The sequence below is a fragment of the Triticum aestivum genome, chromosome 6B (assembly GCF_018294505.1).
Source record: "Triticum aestivum cultivar Chinese Spring chromosome 6B, IWGSC CS RefSeq v2.1, whole genome shotgun sequence".
Classification (NCBI taxonomy): Eukaryota; Viridiplantae; Streptophyta; class Magnoliopsida; order Poales; family Poaceae; genus Triticum; species Triticum aestivum.
Window position 1 is genome coordinate 321022292 of NC_057810.1, and position 18583 is coordinate 321040874.

The following is an 18583-nucleotide window of genomic DNA, read 5'->3' on the forward strand; positions in this document are numbered from 1 at the left end:
GTTCCCACTCCCTCGCATCGACCAAATTGTCGACTCCACCGCGGAGTGTGACCTGCTGTGCTTCCTGGATGCATTTTCGGGCTATCATCAAATCAAGATGGCGATAGAAGACGTGGAGAAGACGGCCTTCCTAACCCCATGCGGGGTGTCCTGCTACACCTGCATGCCGTTCGGGTTGCGCAACACGGGCGCAACCTTCCAGCGACTGATGCATATCGCCTTGGGCCGGCAGCTCAGGAGAAATGCCGAGGCCTACGTCGACGACATTGTGGTGAAGTCTCGGGAGGTGAAGACCTTGATCTAGGACCTAGAAGAAACCTTCGCGAGCCTTCATGAAGTGGACATGCGGCTCAACCTAGAGAAGTGCGTGTTTGGCGTTCCTACTGGAAAGCTTCTGGGCTTCCTCGTGTCCCACAGGGGGATCGAGGCCAACCCAGAGAAGGTCAAGGAGATTGAAGACATGCGTCCGCCACAAACCCTCAGGGAAATGCAGAAGCTCGCCGGGCACGTAACTGCGTTAGGGCGCTTCATCTCCAAGCTGGGGGGACATGCCCTACCTTTCTTCAAGCTGATGAAGAGGAAGGGCCCATTTGAATGGACACATGAGGCCGATGAAGCGTTTCAAGACCTCAAGAAGTACCTGACCAGCCCTCCTGTGATGGTAGCGCCACGCCCTCAGGAGCCCCTGGTGCTCTACCTTGCCGCCACGCCCTACTCCGCCAGCGCAGCTCTGGTGGCGGTTCGAGAAGAGTGCCAGGTCAAGGCTGCATCGCGACCAGCCGCGGCCCCGACCGCGGTAGCATAAGACGAGGAAGGCCTTGCGAAGACCACGGACTCGGTAGATGGAGACCCGCCTCAACAGGAAGACGCCCCTAGGGCTGAAGGGGCCTCACCAAGAGGACAGGTGCTGGGGGCTCCGTCGCCTCAGGAGACGCCTAACCCTCCGGAGGACGTGGACCTTGTCAGCGCACCTACCCTCATCGAGCATCTGGTATATTTCGTCAGCACGGTGCTGCGGGATGCAAGGGCACGATACCCCATGCCTCAGAAGCTCTTGCTCGCACTATTGATGGCCTCGCAAAAGTTGCGGCATTACTTTCAAGGTCACCCCATCAAGGTCATCTCGGCCTACCATTGGAAAAGGTGCTCCGGAGCCCCAATTCCACTAGAAGGGTCGCCGAATGGAACATTGAGCTGCAAGCATTTCAGTTGGAATTCAGCACGACCAGGGTCGTCAAGGGAGCCGGGCTTGCAGATTTTGTGGCAAAATGGACACAGGCGCCAGGGCTTGAAACAGGTGAAGATTGGTCAGTCTCCCCAGGAAGCGAGGCACCGGACGACTGGGTCATGTACTTCGTTGGGGCATTCTCCCGACATGGTGCAGGGGCCATCGCAGTGCTTACATCCCCCACTCTGGACAAGCTCTATTACGCCGTGCAGCTCTATTTCCAGCATGGCGAGAAGGTCTCCAACAACATAGCAGAATACGAAGGCCTCATAGCGGGCTTAAAAGCTGCATCAGCATTGGGGGTGAAGTGCCTCATCATCAAGGGTGGCTCACAGCTCCTCGTCAACTTCTCCATCAAAGTGTACGAGCCAAAGAACGAGCACATGGAGGCGTATCTTGCAGAGGTACGCAGGATGGAAAAGCAATTTTGGGGGCTGGAGTTGCAGCATGTGCCCCGCGGCACCAACCAAGAGGCTGATGACATTGCCAGGAGGGCATCCAGGCGGCTGCCTCAGGAGCCTGGCATTTTCGAGGAATGGCTCTTCAAGCCCTCGGCAGCACCGCACTATCAAGCATAGCGCAACCTCGGGAAGAACTCCCTCAACCACCTGCCACAGGAGCCCTGACCTGCGGCCCAACCTCGGGAGCGCGCTTGCTCCTGGCGCTGGAGCCTCAGGAGGGATGCTAGACTGCAGAATTCAAGGATTACTTGATGCAAGGGACTCTGCCAGAGAAAGAGGAGGACGTGGAACGTGTGGCCCGGCAGGCCATGGCCTACTGCATCCAAGATGGAGAGCTCTACCGGAAGCGGCCAAATGATGTTTCCCTGTGTTGCATCTCCAAGGAATAGGGGAAGGCGTTGCTGGCTGACATACACGATGGGGACTGCGGACACCACTCGTCATCATGGACCCTTGTCGGCAAGGCGTTTTGCAGCGGGTTCTATTGGCCCACGGCACTCAACGGTGCAGTCGAGCTGGTAAAGGCTTGCGAAGCCTGTCAATTCCACGCCAAGCAGTTCCATCAGCCAGCTCAGGGCCTGCAGACCATCCCACTCTCGTGGCCGTTTGTAGTCTGGGGGCTGGATATCTTGGGCCCGTTCCCTCGGGCGCCTGGGGGCTACCGCTACCTCTACGCCGCCATCGACAAGTTCACCAAGTGGGCGGAGGTGGAGGACATCTGCACCATCTCGGCTGGTTCTGCAGTCAAATTCATCAAGGGCCTCGTGAGCCGATTCGGGGTCCCTAATTGCATCATCACCGACAATGGTTCACAGTTCACCATCAATCTATTTCAAAACATATTGTGCTAACCTTGGAATGCAGATATGCTACGCTTTGGTGGCACACCCCCGGAATAATGGCCAGGCCGAACGCGCCAACGCAGAGGTCCTGAAAGGCCTCAAAACCAGGACCTTCAAGAAGAAGCTGGAGGCCTGCGACAGGGGATGGTACGATGAGCTCCAATCCGTGATGTGGTCCATCCGCACTACTGCCACCAAGTCGACTGGGGAGACCCCATTCTTCCTCGTATATGGGGCAGAGGCGGTCCTCCCTCACAAGGTCAGGCGTCGCTCCTCACGGGTCCTAGCATTTGATGAAGCACAACAGGACGCCATGCGGGGGATGGACCTCGTGCTGAGGGAGGAACACCGTCGGGAGGCTGCACTACGAGCAACAAGATACCAGCAGGCGCTACAGTGATACCACTGCCGCAACATCCACCCCAGGACTCTTGAGGTAGGTGACCTCGTGCTTAGGTGGGTGCTCTCCAGGGAAGGGCTGCACAAGCTCTCACCCATGTGGGAGAGCCCGTTCAAGGTTGTTCATGTTTCCAGACATGGCGCCGCGTGCTTGGAGACCCAGGAAGGGGTGCCCATTCCGAACGTGTGGAACATTCAGCACCTCCGGAGGTTCTACCCTTGAAGTAAGGCCCAATGCCTATGAAGAAGGCCCGGTGCCTGTGAAGAAAGGCACAGTGCCTATAAAGAAGGCCCGATGCCTGTCCAGCTCGCCGCCCCAAGAAAGGCCCGGTGCCTGCGAAGCTCGCCGCCTGTGACACTCTCACGTAATAATGAGTTGGGGTTGTAGACACCCCAGAGTCTCCGGAGTGCCGCCCTTGGGCCTCGGGGGCTCCCGCCCATGCCCATTGGAAGCACTTAGCTCCGCACTGGTGAGAAGACGTCGAAGACTAGATTAGGTGCCGGACGCGGCTTTTCATTTGCTTTCCGCAGTTGGCTTGTTCTCCCTTGTTTGGACTTTTATTGGAGTTGCTTCTGGTGTTGTTTGCCGTCCTCTTCCCCCGTTCTCTGTCTTTGGCTTTTGCCCTTCTTGCTCTCTCTCTCTCTAAGCCTCGTGAGGAGGGGTTGTGTGGGCACCCACGTGAGCCCTTCCTCGCTTGGTTTTCGTGAGGCTCCCTTGCTCAAGTCCACGGCGGGAGCACCCCTCCCGGTCCATGCCCCATAGGCATCACGACACGAAGAGCCAGACCTAAGCTGGCCACCCTCATGACAAAGGTTCGAAAACTATTCTCCTGGCTAATCTTTGCAGATCTTAAGACGCTCGGCGAGGCCTCAAGCAGGTACCTCGCGTGGCGAAAACTATGGCAAACATCCCGAGCTAAGTTGTTCCTACGCGCAAGCACATAACCGCAACACCATAACACAGCACAGGGATGGTAAAAATAGCATGATAATTACAGAATTATAGTCTGCTGCACGCCCCTACGGGGCTCCATATTTCTCTCTCTCTCAATGCAGGAAAAGGAGGAAGACAAAATAAAAATGGCCCACGCCCTATGATAGCTCGCGAGGAGGGATCTGCACCATCCTCCCGAGCTCAGTCAGACTCCGCCTCGCGCTTCGCCGGGGCACAGAGGTGGGACGAACCGCTACCGCCCTCGAAGCGGGCGCGGCGACGTGGTGGCTGATCGCGGCCACCTCTGGAGGAGCTGTCACGGAGGAGGAGCCGTTGAAGCTCGGCGAGCTGCGGACACCACCAGGAGCGGGCTCGCCTTCGCCCTCGTCGCGGCCGTCGCCGAGGCCAAGCACCTCGTCGCCGTCATCATCTTCGGGGCAACACCCAACACGGCAGCCATCTTCTCCGAACACCCTCACATAGAGGGTCGCGTCGCCATCGAACTTGAAGTGGAGGGTGCACCGCCGGCCCAGGCCACGCGTGCGGGCATATGTCTGCCAGCCGCAGGCCGGGGCCATGTTCCCGGCGACGGAGATCTCCACTGCGACCTAGGAAGCCCTACTACAGCAGCCGTCCGCCTGCAGCCAGAGCCCACCAGGGCCATCGGCTAGTAGTTCGCCGGCAAAGAAGTGAGGGAGCTGGAGCCAGTTGCCGACCGGATCTGCCGACCACACGACAAACTCCGGTAGCACCTCTGCCGAGTAAAAATGTGGCCGGGGAGGCCACGCAGCCACTGCACGCCTTCCTCCACCGACCGGGCAGCCATCACCGCATGAAGGACCACCACCGAGATCACGAGGGGCCGCCGTGGGAGTCGCGGGGTGCTTGCGGGGATGACCACGACCGCGCTTGGGAGGAGGAGAGCCAGGCCCTTCCTGGTGAGCTTTCCCCTTTTCCGCGGCCAAGAACCTCTTCACGGGCGCCATGGGACGCGGCGAGCAACCGGAGCAAGGAGGAAGGAGAAGCAAGCGGGGAGAGGAGAGATGTTCAGCGGGGGCTTTCACCCCTCCACATTTATAGCCCAAGGGAGGCCAACCGCTGACCTCCATGATCATAGGTAATCATGACTCCTTTTGCATGCAGCAGGGTCTCGTCAAATCGGGCAGTTGCCGAGGCAGCGTGGGGAAGCAGAGACGCCCACGTCCAATCAACCGCCACGGGGTGACCAAGGCCGAAGGCTGTTGGGGCCCGTGGGGCTCCGCACTTGCCCTTTGGCTTTGCTGTTAAGCCAAGTCCGAGCGCGCCTTGGGCCTGGGGGCTACTGTCTTCTGGGAACGGGGGTCCCTAGACTTGCCTGCCTGCGGCCTACGGCGTGGCTCAAGCAGTAGCCCAGTATGGCTCGTCTTCATCAACCCAAGTTCAAGACCCTCGTGAGGGGCCAAGCCTCGTGGGGCAAACGACACAAGGCTTCCTCAGGGGCGGCCTCGCCAGGTAGGCTCGCGAGGAGGCGGAGAGATCAAGGCAAGGAGTACCTCGCGAGGTGCTCGTAAAGCAAGCCATGATGATCAAGATTAGGCGGGCGCCAGCCAGTGCAGTGTCCTCGTTTCCTCTTTGGTGCAAAGGGGGCAAGCGCAGGCGCGGAGTACCGAGGCATCAGGCAAAGGTTTCCTTATCAGTGCAACGAGACCAAGGCCAGCAGGACGGCAGGATGAACATCACCATGGAGCCCAAGACGGCATCATCACCAGTGCCTTTGGCAGTGGAAGACCACCTTTAGTCCGGATAGCTTGTACTAGCTGTCCCCCTTCAAAATGGTCGTTGTTGGCTCCCTTCCCGCTCAATATTTGGGAAGAGGACCAGGGCCTCTATATATAGAGATAGCCACCACAGTAGAAGGCATCTAGATCTCACCTAGAGCCAACGGAGACGGAGCAATTCCTCTCCAAGCACACCACCACTAGAACACCCCTCGCGAGGCTGTTCTTCCTCTGTACTGTTCATCATTAGCCCCAGAGGCAATCCACCACACCACACACTGGATTAGGGTATGTGTGTTGTTCATGGTGTAGCTTAGATTCATGGCGAAGTTTTCGGGCATGGATCGGTAGGGAGTAGATCTTCGTGTGCACCCTAGAGTTCGAACCTTAAGGGTTTTGTCGGAACCCGATATCCGATAGTCATCTCTGGGGTCATCGCTGAGTATAAGTCATCTCTGGGGTCATTGCTGAGTATAAGTCATCTCTAGGGCCATCGCTGGGTATAAGTCATCTCTGGGGTCATCCCTGAGTACAAGTCATCTCTGGGATCATCCCTGAGTATAAGTCATCTATGGGCTTAAGTCATCTCTGAAGATAAGTCATCACTGGACTTAAGTCATCTTTGAGGATAAGTCATCTCTGAGGATAAGTCATCTCTGGGGTTAACCCGCCATCTTACATAACCCGCCATCTTACTTAACCCGCCATCTTACTTAACCCACCATGATGAGTCCCGGAGGTGACTCTTGGAGATGAGTCCTGAAGATAAGCCGCCCGGCGAGTAAGCCGCCCAGAAGATGAGCCGTCCGGAAGATGAGCTTCCTAGAGATAAGAAGCCCAGGGTTAAGAAGCCCATGGGGAGAAGCCCACGATAAGAAGCCCGCAGTGAGTCGCCCGTGATAAGAAGCTCGCGATAAGAAGCCAGAATAGACTAGTCCTAATCCTACTAGGACTCTACATGTAATCCGCCCATTCTACTTATATAAGGAGGGGCAGGGCACCCCAAGGGGGATAAGTAAGAAAAGATAGACAAGGTTTTAGATAGACCAGTATGGAAGAGATGTTTTATGGCTCTCGAGACAGAGGCAGCAAAATAGCACCCTTGTAATCGAGACCATGATGATCAATATAAATCAAGTAGGATGTAGGCTTTTACCTCCACCATGAGTGGCCGAACCTGGGTAAAACTCACGTCTTCTCGATTCCGATCAACCCCGTTCAAGCCACCATTTAGCAGCGATGGCCTCACGACTAAGTCCTTAAACTAGGACATCTACCGTGACAAAACCATGACAGTTGGCACCCACCATGGGGCTGCCGCATGGTGGATTTGTGTTCTTGGAGGGAGCTATTCAGGGATCAAGAAGCTCGTGATTAGCTGGATGAAGAACCGGCTTGGAAGAATCGCGCAGGATAATTAACCCGACACGGGACAACCTTAGGTAGAACTGACGAATTCATTATTTTATGATCAGAACCATAGTTAAACTCTGGAGCTAACATATACAAGTTTGAGATCAAGAGAAGACAGAGTTACGTCATGCACCCACCTGCGATCCGACAATCTGAAGCCAGGTCAATTTTTAGAGTGTTGCAGTGTGCTCCTACGAGGAAGGGCAGATTGGATTGATCCTCCTAGCTCATGTTCGGATCAAAAGCGGTAGTACGTATCCACCTGAATCTACCGATTTGTACGTACAGCGGCGCATGCCCAACCAATGCTGCCCGATCAGAACAAAAAGTGGAAAAATCAAAAGAGTCCGAGTCGGAAACAGAGTACGAGCCGGCATCAGTCTAACATGCCAGCGGATCAGAAGCATTATGGGCATACAAAAAAGGGGGTCAACTGAGTCTTCATAGCATCTGGTACTAGTATGACCCAGACGGTGAGTCGCCCACGTCCGGCCTCTGCTCCGGGCAGCCTCGTGCCCTTGTCGCCGAGCCTGCCTCTGCTGCCGCAAGCAGCTGCCACGACCACCACCGTTCCGCCGACGCCTACTCCACACGCAGGTTCTGCACGACCCGCCCGCTCCATGCCGGCCTCGTTGCACTCTCTTGAGTTTTCGCCTCCATTGTGGCTCACCTTGCTAAGCAGCCGCCTGCCTCCGAGCCGCCTCACACCTCTACCGCACGTCGAATCGCCGATCGCCTCTGAGACACTGTCTCTGTCGCGCTTGAGCCGCCTCGGTCTCCGTCGCCACGACCTCACTCCTCCTCGACCGTGCCGAGCTGCTGCCAGCCTCTACCTCAAGCTGTTGTTGCATCTCAGAGACGCCGCCCCCAAGACACCGCTGAGATGACTCCATGTCGACCCTGCCTCGCTACCCCGAGCCGCCGCCGGGGCTCGCATCCGTCGCCCTGCCATGGCCACGACACTCACCTCTACCTTGGCCGCTGTTGCGGCCCTGAGACGCCGCCCCCAAGACACCATAGAGCCGACCCCAAGTCGTCCCTGCCTCGCTGCCCCATGCTGCTGTCGGGGCTCACATCCGCCGCCCCGCCATGGCCACGACACTCGGCCCACCGCCCGCCATGGCCACGACACTCGGCCCACCGCCCGCCCCGGCCATGTGACCCGCCGCCTCCGAGCCGCCTCACCACGCCGAGCTGCCTCGGTTGAGCGGCCTCACCTTAGCCTCTCCTTGTCAGGGTTTTCCTCAGCCGCTACTGCGGCCTGCCTAAAGCAGACCGTCACTGCCATGCTTTGCTGGTGCAGCGCCACGACCGTGCCGTAAGCCGCTGTTGCGGCCTCTCCGAGCCGCTTCAAGCCTCTACCGCCATCGAATGGCTCGCCTCCGAGCCGCCCTCACCGGTGTAGCCTCAAGCCGGCGTCGCCTCTCCAGCGAGTCACCGAGACCCTCTGCCTGGTCTTCACCTCATCAACCCGCCTCGCTTCAACGACCGCCGGGAGCGTCATTGCCGCTGCAGCCACACATCGAGCCACTGCTCCAGCTTGCCTCTGCCGCAAGTCACCGCGGTCCGGTGTCTCTGAGTCCTCCTCGACTATCTTGCTGCAGTTGTCGCGACCTCCTCTCGTTGTGCTTTCCTTCAGGCCGGTCGCTGAGCCCTGCGAAGCCGCCCCGGCATCGCTTCCTTCTCACCGAGCGGCCTCGTCTTCAACTCGTCTCCGTCGTGTTGAGCCATTGGTCGCGCCTCTCGCCACCGCCTGGATTCGCTCCTACCAAGCCAAATCACCTCCACCTTGATGCTCGCGACCTAGCCTCCGTGCTCGCGAGTCACCGGCCCACCTGGGTTTGCCTCCACAGCCTTGCCTCCACCAACGCGCCTCTATCGCGAGTCTCCACACCGGCTCACTAATGTTGTGGCCCACCTCGCCGGCACCTATCCACCATTGTGACCGCGCCTCTACGGCCTCGAGTCACCTCTCCTCCGCTTCTCACCTCTACAGCGAACGACGCTGGTGTTTTGCCTCTGCCGGTTGCCACCCTCAAGGCTGTGATGAGTTGCCTCTGCCATGGCCGACCTTGAGCCGCCGCCTCCACCTCGCCCCAGCATCTGAGCCGCCCTACCTTGAGTCGGTCGCGCCTCTGTGCCTGGATGCCTCTGCCGCTATGACTCGCCGCGGACCCGCTTAGAATATTCGCTACCATCGTGTTTCACTTCATCAGCGTGATGCGCTTTCAGAAGGTAAATTGGACGAAGCAGTGAAGTACCTGACAGAGGCCATCTTGCTGAACCCCACTTCAGCTATTCTCTATGCAGCCGGGGCTGGTGGTTTTTTGAAGATGAAGAAACCAAATGAAGCAATTCTTGATGTGGAGGCAGTATTACAAATAAATCTAGATTATGTTAAAGGGTACAAGTCATGAGGTATGACAAAAGCTATGCTTGGGGAGTGGGAAGATGCTACTCATGACATTTGCTTGGCAGCAAAATTGGATTTTGACGAAGAGATCAACTTAGAGCTTAAGAAGTTTGAACACAATGTACACAAATTGAGGAGCACAAGAAAAGGTATGAGCGCCTGCGTAAAGAAAGGGACATGAAAAAAGTTGACTTTGAAATACAGCGTAGGCATGGTGAGGAACTGCGTCAAAACTATCGAAGCTTGTGATTCTGTATTTTACAACAATTTGGTGTGGACCATGTCATTTCATGGGCCTTGTTTACAAAAGCTTATCTGAACAGCTCAGAATGTCATATTCCTTAAGCTGGACATTGATTAACAAGGCGATATTGCCCATAGCTGGATTGTCTCAATTGTTCCAACATTCTCCTATGTGATAAATGGCAAATTTTTTGATAAATTTGTTGGTATTGACAAGACTGGCCTTGAGAGGAAAACTATGGAGCATAGCTCTCTTAAACAGTGAGCTATAATATTACTCCAACCGGATGATGCGGACCACTGCCACACTGCCTGATAGTCGCCTCATCAACGACATGTCTGTTGCTAAAGCTGGCAACTCCCACAACTCCACGGTTACGCCATGTAGGGTTGACTGCTGCTGCACCTCAAGCTGGCTGGTGCAAGTACCGTCAGTCGTCCAGCTACCAGAGTCAGGTGATATCCTTCTATGTGTTTTATCCGTGTGTATATTAACTCATCTAGGAGTAATTAGTCTGGCTGGCAATCTCTTTAACGCTGGATAATTGTATACCGCAAAGATGATCGTCATGTCACAGAGTTTGTTGAATGACATATGCCAGGGATATACAACAAGCATTGTGAAGACTATTAACTCACCACAAGCCTCTAGTTTCCATAAATTCAAGTGTCCCACTGTTCAACTATATGCCGGTTTATGTCATGACCAAGTATGAAGAATTTCAAGTCGATTCCTTGAGTCATCTTAAGACTCAGGGGCTATTTATACACAGACATGACTCGGCAAATTTGGCTGTTTTCAATAAATTCGGGAACCCTGATTATTTCAGAGAAGACAACCTGGACCCGGGGGCTGCTACTATTATTGGAGGAAACATTAAGGTTGCCAAAGAGAACTTGCTGCCATGATGCGCAGTTTAAACATGGGCATTCTGCCATATTGGCAAAAAATTAAAGGTTGCGAAAGAGAACTAGCTGCCACAATGCACAGTTCAAACATAGGTATCCTGCCTTATTGGCGAAAAATTAAAGGTTCCCAAAGAGGACTAGCTGCCACGATGCACAGTTCAAACATAGGTATCCTGCCTTATTGGCGAAAAGTAAGGTTACCAAAGAAGACTATTCGCCATGATGCACAGTCTAAACATGGGCATCATTTTCAAATCTTTATCATTGGTCACTTAGGGGCTTTCAACTCACCGATTTTAGCTTTCTCACCCTCTTGACCTGGCAAAAATGCCAAATATTATATTAGTTAAACCTACATGTCTGCTTGATGCTACTCCGAAAAGGTGACCCACCGTATTCTTGTCAGGCAATCTTCATGACCCTGAACTTGTCAAGGTTAAAACAGTGGCTTAAGTCACGTGAGAGCCGGCTTACAGAGAGCGAGAATAAACCAAGACTATCATGCCAGCTTCACTGCAGCAAGACTCGAGCCTCAAAAGCCGGTCTTATGTCGCCTCAAAAGCCAGCATTTTTATACGCTGTTATTATACACATACATCATCATACATTCCACCATCATACAAATGCATCATATGCTTGTATATATTGCAGGAGCCAGTTTTGAAACCGGGTTACATTATAACTCTGCAGGACTACACAAATTTTTAATAGCCAACATGGCTAGATTTTTTATCATGGTTATCATAACCAGTGTTAAATGATTGAGGTTTCCCAAGCACTCAATAACATCATCCACACAATAGATCAGATTCTATTCTACAATGGAAGAATAGTCTCGAATCGTTGTAGGCATATGACCCAGCACTTGGGAGCTACATTATTCAAATCAAGATTACATCAAGTATGAAAGTCCCATGTCACTACAAGCATGCACCACGACACTTGGGGGCTAATGCATGATCATTTTAACTAGTCTCATTGAAAGATCCGACTCATCACATCATGGCAAGCCGGCCCTTGGGGGCTACCAATTTCTCCTGTCAAAAAATCAAAGTACACAAGCCTTAATCTATTATATCAATAGTAACCCAAAGCTTGGGGGTTACATCATATGATGTTATTTTCAAAGGAGTACATGTAAGTCCCAAGTCGCTACAAGCGAATGACCTGACCCTTGGGGGCTACAACATTCAGTTCTTTACCCAAATTATACAGTCCAAATTGAAGACCCGGACCATCACGTACTGATGAGCTAGCCCTTGGGGGCTACACATGTGAAAGTGCAAAACATTTAGTTCATGATTGAAGATTCAGACTAACAACCCAGATTTTTTCAAAGTTGCAACATTTATGTTTAAGCAAGTCTTAAGCTATCACTTTGTTCTACTCTTAAGACTTGAGGGCTACAGGTTATCTCCTCCAAGCTATTCAGACAAGTTAGCTCGACATCATACGGATTTTTCATCAAAATCTAAAGCATTGAAAGTTGGCACAACATCCGACGAGTTTTCTTTTTATCAAGCCAAGGCATTTGAAGACAACTCAAAAATATCATAAGGGTTATTTTTTCTGCATGGAACCAGCGTCAGCATGTTGATATGATAGAGACTCAGACTTTTCAGGAGCTGGTCAATGAACTAAAACTGGTCTTTTTGAGCGAGCCGGTCCCTTTTCATATTTCTTATTTCAGGAGCTTAGAATCAATGAATTCAAGCTAATCTGGGGACTAATGTTGGGGGGGTTACCCGTGGCTAGACTCGGCTCATGAGGATAAGTCATCTCTAGGGTCATCGCTGAGTATAAATCATCTTAGGGGTCATCGCTAAGTATAAGTCATCTCTGGGGTCATCGCTGAGTATAAGTCATCTCTGGGGTCATCGCTGAGTATAAGTCATCTCTGGGGTCATCGCTGAGCATAAGTCTTCTCTAGGGTCATCACTGAGTATAAGTTATCTCTGGGGTAATCGCTGAATATAAGTCATCTCTGGGGTCATCGCTGAGTATAAGTCATCTCCGGACTTAAGTCATCTCGGAAGATAAGTCATCTATTAGAAGTCATCTCTGGGGTTAACCCACCATCTTACTTAACCCACCATCATACTTAACCCGCCATGATGAGTCCCGAAGATGACTCTTGGAGATGAGTCTTGAAGATAAGGCACCCGGAAGATGAGCTGCCTGGAGATAAGAAGCCCAGGGTTAAGAAGCCCACACTGAGAAGCCCGTGATAAGAAGCCCGCAGTGAGTCTCCTGTGATAAAAAGCCTGCGATAAGAAGCCAGAATAGACTAGTCCTAATCCTACTAGGACTCTACATGTAATCCTCCCTTCTACTTATATAAGGAGGGGCAGGGCATCCCAAGGGGGACAAGTTAGAAAAGATAGACAATGTTTTAAACAGACAAATCTGGAACATATGTTTTGATGGCTCTTGAGATAGAGGCAGCAAAATAGTGCCCTTGTAATCGAGACCATGATGGTCAATATAAATCAAGAAGGATGTAGGCTTTTACCTCCACCGTGAGGGGCCGAACCTGGGTAAAACTCGCGTCTTCTCGATTTTGATCAACCCCGTTCAAGCCACCACTTAGCAGCGATGGCCTCACGACTAAGTCCTCACACTAGGACATCTGTCGTTACAAAACCACGACAGCTGGCATCACTCCTTTAAAGGAGTGGTCTGAGAATTATAAGATGGAACTTATCTGTTGAGCCAAGGACTCCGGATCTGAGGCTGTTATCGTCAATAAGGTCGTTCTCGGCATAGAAGACCAGTTTGGGGGCTACTAACGGTGTCCTAGATTGGGGGGTGCTACCCTAGTTGGCCCAGGATCCTTGGGTTGGCAGTTGGGCCCTCGTTCATGGTCAAGATGGACTCCAGAGGCCATATGCTAGAGGCGTGATCAACACTACATCCACCTAAGATTTGTCGTATACTCCAAGATTTGTCCTACTGACTTGTTCCGAGGTACCGACCTTGTATACCTAGATACCTTACCTAGCGTGTATATAAGTCATGGGGTTTGGCCCGTGGAGGGGACATCAATGCAATATCATTCACATAGCCATAGAGTTAGACCACCCATTATGATCTAGAGGTAGATCCACTTTGTATTCGCTACATCTTCATCAATATAACCAAGAGCAGGACTACAGGGTTTTACCTCCATAGAAAAGGCCCGAACCTGGGTAAACATTATCTCCTTCATTCTTGTTACCCTTGATCTGAGATCCACAGCTCGGGACCCGCCCTACACCGGGGTGTGCCAGTTTTCACACCGAAAATGAGTGAGTCGGCATTAATTTTATCCTTGACTTTTCATGACTCAACTGCTGCAACACTTGGTGACTTAGCACGCCACACTTGATTACTGACCCTTTTTTGATGATCTTGCATTGGACGATTGATTCCATTGTTCAAATGGCCTCGTACGGGGTAAGAAAGCCTATCATGAACGGGCCTCCTTGGTTCTAGCCACCCCAGATGAAATGCATAAGGGGCCATTGGGGGATGTCCCCAACCTACATTGAAGTCTCCCATGTAGTATGACACATAGGGAGTGGAGCTATCCATGGTCCTGTGCCCATGATGCATATGGCCTCGTGTAATGCTAAAATTCTTGCCGCCAAGGCAATCTTGGGTGTTTTAAATTTGATGACCGGTTAGAGCTAGAACCAACCTCTTGAGTGGCATATTTGTTCAGCAACATATCAAAAGTTGTCTTGATACTCTTAATCTGCACTTTAGCTTCATTTGTCTTCCGCTTGCAAATCTCTAGACTCTTAGGCTTAATAAATTTGACATGTGTGTTCTCTTGCACTTGTGGTTGCCCCTCGGGTGTAGGATTCTTGATGGTGATCTTAATTATCTCCTTGCCACTGGGTTCCTTGTCAAGAACAACTTGTCTCCCCAAGGCCTTTCCATCCTCACTTTTCCTAGTCTCACCTATGACAACATTAGAGTTGTTAGCAGATTCGGCTACCTATGGCCGAATGAGTAACTTTTCCCCCTCCAAATCCATGGTATTCATGGGAAAGGGTTGTTTATCAACTTGCATCTTAGAAAATTTCAATTGTTCGTCATTAATGGCCGATTGTATCCGTCATCAAAAAACATTGCAATCATTAGTACCTTGAGAAAAAGAATTATGATACTTGCAATAAGCACGCCATTTTAGCTCTTAAAATCGCGGTAAAGTATGAGATATCCTAATAATCTTAGCTTGCAGTGAAGCATCAAATATTTTATCATACTTAGCAATGTTAAAGGTAAACTTCATCTCTTCATCACGATTCTTATGAATCAGGTTTAGATCATTGCATGTAAATGGTTTGGCCTTAGATATCCAAACAAATTCAGTAGCATAAATATCACCCTCATCGTCCGAGTGACCACTATCATATTCAACTATATTCATCTTAGGATGATCAGCTTTATATCTATACACTTCTTTGAGATCCTTACTTCACATTTCTTGAGCCAAAGCTTTTTGCAAGACTTGGTTGACACTTAGAAACTCATAGCCTTATAGATTTTCTCTAATGTGAGTTCTCAAACCATTAAGCACAAGGTCTGCCAAGTCTCCATCGGTTATCATAAAACTATAACACTGGTTTTTCCTATATCTAAATCTCTTGACTTAACCGGAGACCAATTCATCATTTTTCTGCTTAACCGATGTAAGATGTGACAATCTAAGCTCATCGTCACCACTATTAAAATGATCATGAAATTTTTGCTCTAGTTGTGATCGTACACAAATAGAACCATGTCGTAATGAAGCCAACCTTGAAAATGCAGTACCAGTTAAGGGTACAAGAAATAAATGCACTCTTAATTTTTCTATATGACCTGCTTCACCAATTGTGCTAGATATTGACTAATATGTTCCCAAGTTGTCTTCATACCTTCACCACTAAATTTTGCAAAATCTAGAACCTTATAACCTGAGGGTACAAAAGTGCATCAAAGTGCTCGAGGTAAGGCTTTTGGTACACTTAGCTCCTTACTTTCGGTTCGTTTCCTAAAGTATACTGAAACATCTTATGCAAATCCTCTCTTAATCTAACTCAAATCAGATCCAAGGTAGATAAAGATGCTTGTGGCAATGACATAGGAGCAACCTGGGTACTACCTAGTAGTGAAACTTGTGGGACGGGCGCCGAACCATAATTCGGCGGAAAACCAAACATTGTTATGCCCATGGGTGGTGTGACAAAGTGATTCGGCCTAAGCGCGGAATTGGGCACACTCATAATAGTATTAGGATATGTAGGTGCAACCACAAGCTGGTTGGTTTGACTAGCATAAAAATTCAACGGCATATTATTCTTTTGTTGCATAGGAGGTGTTGATGAAATAGGTAATGATGGACTATGGTTTTCAAATATACCAACTGTACCACTAGATGATGGAGGCATATCTTTCTGAGCATTAGTACTTGCTGCAAAAGAATTGTATGTCATCACATTACCCTTACCAACAAGAGTTTCAATCACAGCCACTTGATCTGGAGAAAAAAACTTTACACAAAATGATTTCATCTTGTTCGTTGATGAGAGGAGGTAAATTGATGTTTCAAACCAGAGTGATGTTGCCTTGATGGTCCTTCTTGAAACTTGCAAGAAACGCCTCCAAATCCTCCTCCTCACACTTGTTCTTGAGCACATCAAAAGCTTCTTCGTGCTGCTTTTTATGCGCTTCGTAGGCCTGGCAATGGTCGGCATATAACTCATCAAGACTGGTCTTAATGATGTTGCCGATGTCTACCTCAGATGGCATGGGAATATTACATGATGGGTGATGATGATGATTGATATCTGTTCCCCAGCGGAGTCACCAAAAAGTGTGTTGACACATGAACATGTCAGGTGTACCCTCGATGTCAGGGGTGATGCACCGCAACTCACGTTGAAGGAGACTCGACCAATAGCATGATACGCAGGATAGTTGGCGGGCACTTTTGCAGACCCAAAACCACACACGCCCGGGAGGGACCCCATCAGGGAGTGTGGCATCCATGGGATGCCCTAGGTCAATTCGCTCACCCTAGAACCTCGAGATTTGCAACTCTCATGAAGAACAACGAAGAACAAGAGAGAAAAACAATGGTGAGATAAACCATAGATGAAAAGGTAGTATATTGATTTGTTTGATTGTGTGTTGTTCCAATTGGCCGTCTCCCCAACATATATAAGAGCCGTCTGGACTTGCCTTACAATTAAAGGATTCATCTAGGCTTTCCTTACAAGAAAATTACATCATTTCACGTCCTAGAGTCCTAGTGCTAGTCTAAAAATTGACAGTTTTCACTTTACCAGCAAGCTTTCATGCTAGCAAGCTTTTCACTAGGCCGACAAGCTTTTCATTTAGCCGACAAGCTTTTCATTTGGCCGACAATCTTTCACGCGGGCAAGCTTTCCACGCCGGCAAGATTTCTACGATGACAAGCTTTCTACGTTCATTCGGCCACCAAGCTTTCATGCCAGGAAGCTTTCCACGCCAACAAGATTTTCACGTGAGCAAAGCTTTTCACCTTGGTCGGCAACATTTCCGCCGGCAAGCTTCTTACTTGGCCAGCAAGCTTCTTATGGCCGGCAAGCCTTTCGCGTTGGCAATATTTTTCACCTTGGCCGGTGATACATCTCTATCATATCTAAAATGTTTGATTGTTTCATGCCAATATTTTACAACTTTCATATACTTTTGGCAACATTTTATATTACTTTTGGGACTAGAATATTGATCCAGTGCCTAGTGCCAGTTCCTGTTTGTTGCACTTTTTTGTTTCGTAGAATATCCATATCAAACGAAGTGCAAATGTGATAAAAATTTATGGAGATTTATTTTGGAATATATGTGATTTTGGAAAAAACATAAAGAAAGATGATGCCCGAGGGGCCACAAGCTCAGACAGCACGCCCCTACCCTGGGCACGACAGGCAGGCTTGTGGGGCCCCTGTAAGGTAGTTGGTGCCCTTCTTTGGCCGCAAGAAATATAATATTCGAAAGAACATCTTGTTAAAATTTCAGCCCAATCAGAGTTATGGATCTCTAGGACTTTAAGAAATGGTGAAAGGCTAGAAAACAGGAACGTGAAACAAAATAGAAACACACACACACAACACAACACACACACACACACACACACACACACACAGAGAGAGAGAGAGAGATCCAATCTGGAAGGGGCTCCCGCCCCTTTGCCAATGGCAGCCATGGACCAGAGGGGAAATCTCCTCCCATCTAGGGGGAAGCCAAGGAATAAGAAGAAGAAAGATGGGGGCTCTCTCCCCCTCTCTCTCGATGGCGCCAGAATGCCGCCGAGGCAATCATCGTGACGACGATCTACACCAGCAACTTTGCCGTCATCATCACCAACACTCTACCCCTCTATGCAGCAGTGCAACACCTCTTCTCCCTGCTATAATCTCTATGTAAACATGGTGCTTCATGCCACATATTATTAACAAATGATCTATTGCTATCCTATGATGTTTGAGTAGATTCTTATTGTTTGTCATATTGGTTGATTGATGATCGTGATTGATTTGAGTTGTATGTTTTATTTTGGTTCTACCGTATGGTGCCCTCCACGTAGCGCAAGCATGAGGGATTCCCGTTGTAGGGTATTGCAATATGTTCATGATTCGCTTATAGTGGGTGGCTTGAATGACTGAAACACATACCCGAGTAAGGGGGTTGTTGCATATGGGAGTAAAGAGGACTTGTTACTTAATGCTATGGTTGGGTTTTACCTTAATGATCTTTGGTAGTTGTGGATGCTTGCTAGAGTTCTAATCATAAGTGCATATGGTCCAAGTATGGGAAGTATGTTAGCTCATGTCTCTCCCTCATGTAAAATTGCAATAATGATTACCAGTCTAGTTATCGATTGCCAAGGGACAAATCCTTCTCTTGTGTTACAAAAGCTCTCTAGCAAACAACTAACTTTTATTATCTTGCAAATTACTTGTAGTTTTAT

At 50.2% G+C, this 18583-nt stretch overlaps 1 pseudogene; it reads left to right on the top strand.

The window, feature by feature from the left end:
* The first annotated feature begins 1611 nt into the window (after window positions 1-1611).
* LOC123139196 (TPR repeat-containing thioredoxin TDX-like) lies at window positions 1612-9955 on the top strand (annotated as a pseudogene).
* Window positions 9956-18583: the final 8628 nt, after the last annotated feature.